This window comes from Lactuca serriola, chromosome 5 (genome assembly GCF_051521515.1).
Source record: "Lactuca serriola cultivar US96UC23 chromosome 5, Lser_US96UC23_V15, whole genome shotgun sequence".
Classification (NCBI taxonomy): domain Eukaryota; kingdom Viridiplantae; phylum Streptophyta; class Magnoliopsida; order Asterales; family Asteraceae; genus Lactuca; species Lactuca serriola.
This window is the reverse complement of record NC_136412.1, coordinates 198,421,197-198,424,079: the sequence shown is the minus strand read 5'-3', so window position 1 is coordinate 198,424,079 and position 2,883 is coordinate 198,421,197.

Here is a 2,883-nt window from a genome sequence, read left to right as displayed (position 1 = left end):
TAACTCTTGCTTGTAAGCTTGATTCCCGATCTTCTGAAGAACTTTAAATGGTCCAATAAACCTTGGACTCAACTTCCCTTGTTTCCCAAATCTTATAAGTCCCTTCCACGGCGAGACTTTAAGTAAAACCGAATCTCCAACATCGAAGGATATCGGTTGTCTTTTCTTGTCAGCATAACTCTTTTGTCGATCTTGAGCAGCTAACATCCTTTCCCTTATCACTTTCAAGTTTTCAGCAGTCTCATGGACTATTTCAGGTCCCATAAACTGCTTTTCCCCAGCTTCCAGCCAACATGATGGCGTTCGACACTTCTCCCCATACAAAGCATGATAAGGTGCCATCTTAATGCTTGAATGGAAACTATTATTATAGTAGAATTCTACTAAAGGTAAGTGTTCATCCCAGTTACCTTGGAATTCTAGGGTACATGCTCTCAGCATATCCTCCAATGTTTGAATCGTTCGCTCGCTCTGACCATCGGTTTGTGGATGGTAAGCTGTACTCAAACACAACTTGGTACCCAATTCCTCTTGTAGACTCCTCCAAAACCTTGAGGTAAAACGGCTGTCACGATCGGACACAATCGTTAACGGAACACCGTGAAGCCTCACAATTTCCTTCATGTAAGAATTCGCAAGTTTATCCATAGACCATTTCTCTTTGGCCGCTATGAAATGTGCACTCTTAGTGAAGCGATCAACGACCACCCAAATCATGTCGTGACCGTTCCTTGTTCTGGGCAGTTTAGTCACAAAATCCATGGTGACGTCTTCCCATTTACGCATGGGTACGGGTAAAGGTTCTAAACTCCCATACGGTTTCTGATGTTGTGCCTTAACCCTACCACAAGTTACACACTCGGCCACATACTTAGCAACATCGAGCTTCATCGTCGGCCACCAATAATAGGGTTTTAGATCCCTATACATTTTCGTACTGCCGGGATGAATTGAGTACATGGTCTTGTGAGCTTCTTCCATCAGAAGATCTCTTATTCCGCCCGTCTTAGGTACCCAAATTCTATTTTGAAATACCTTCAACCCTTGGTTCTTTGTACCGAACACTAACGTTTTGCCCAAACGTTCTTCCTTTCGCTCATTTTTCTCTAAAGCTTCCTCTTGATCTTTCTTTATACTTTCCACAATTGTCGAGACAACTTCAATTCTCAACGCTCTTGGCCTTTTCTTTTCAAGGTTTACCTTCCGACTGAGAGCGTCGGCAACAACATTTGCTTTACCAGGATGGTAAAGTATCTCGCAGTCGTAGTCCTTGAGTAACTCTAGCCAGCGTCGTTGCCTCGTGTTCAATTCCTTCTGATTAAAGAGATATTGGAGACTCTTATGATCAGTGAAAAGTTTACACTTGGTCCCATAAAGATAATGCCTCCATATCTTCAAGGCAAATACTACCGCTGCCAACTCCAAATCATGAGTGGGGTAGTTCTTTTCATGCTCCTTCAATTGCCTCGATGCATACGCGATCACTTTATCCCCTTGGATCAGAACACAACCTAACCCAACTCCGGATGCATCGCTATAAACTGCAAAGTCATCAACTCCTTCGGGCAATGAAAGAATCGGTGCTTCACACAATCTCTTCTTCAACTTCTCAAAGGCTTCCTTATGCTTCTCATTCCAAGCATAAGTGGCTCCTTTGTGGGTCAAAGTTGTTAATGGAGTAGCAATCGAAGAAAATCCTTGGATAAACCTTCGGTAATATCCAACTAATCCTAAAAAGCTTCGAATCTCCGTAGGACTTTTTGGTTCTTCCCACTTCATTACAGCTTCAATCTTTGCTTGGTCGACCATTATCCCTTCTTGGTTAACCACATGACCTAAAAATTGGACTTCTTGAATCCAAAATTCACACTTGGAGAAGTTTGCATACAACTTCTCCTTTTTCAGGACTTCTAGCACTTCACGTAGATGCTTTTCATGCTCCTGCTTGCTTTTCGAATAAATGAAGATATCATCTATGAATACTATCACGGATTTATCTAAGAATGGTTTACAAACCCTATTCATCAAATCCATGAAAGCTACTGGGGCATTGGTTAGTCCGAACGACATAACCAAAAATTCATAATGTCCATATCTCGTTCTAAAAGCAGTCTTTTCGATGTCCTGCTCTCTCACCTTTAGTTGATAGTATCCCGACCTAAGATCGATCTTCGAGAAATAGCTCGAACCCTGCAACTGGTCGCACAAGTCATCGATCCTTGGCAACGGGTACTTGTTCTTTATCGTCACTTTGTTCAGCTCTCTGTAATCGATGCACATTCTCATGCTTCCGTCTTTCTTCTTTACAAATAACACAAGGGCTCCCCAGGGTGATGAACTAGGTCGAATAAAACCTTTGTCCAATAACTCCTGAAGTTGTGTCATAAGTTCTTTCATTTCGGTTGGCGCTAATCGATAAGGTGCTTTTGCTATCGGCGTCGTTCCTGGTAACAAGTCGATACGAAATTCTACTTGTCGATCAGGGGGCAATCTGGGAAGATCTTCGGGAATGATTTCTGGATAATCACACACCACCGGAATATTATGCACCTCCTTCTTTTCCATCTTGGCATCGATCACGAACGCTAGATATGAAGTACATCCCTTGGCCAAACACTTTCTGGCTTTAATTAGGGAAATGATTCCAGAGTTTACTCTGCGTTTGTCTCCGTACACCATAAACGACTCTTTCCCTGGCGGGTTTACTTTTACTATCTTCTTTCTACATAGTATTTCTGCATCGTTGGCGCTAAGCCAATCCATTCCTAAAACTATGTCGAATCCATTTAACTCGATAGGCAATAATTCCTCTTGGAACTTATTCCCATCCAAGTCAATGAGGATGTTTTTCATATGATGGCTAACAGGTACAAACTTGCCACT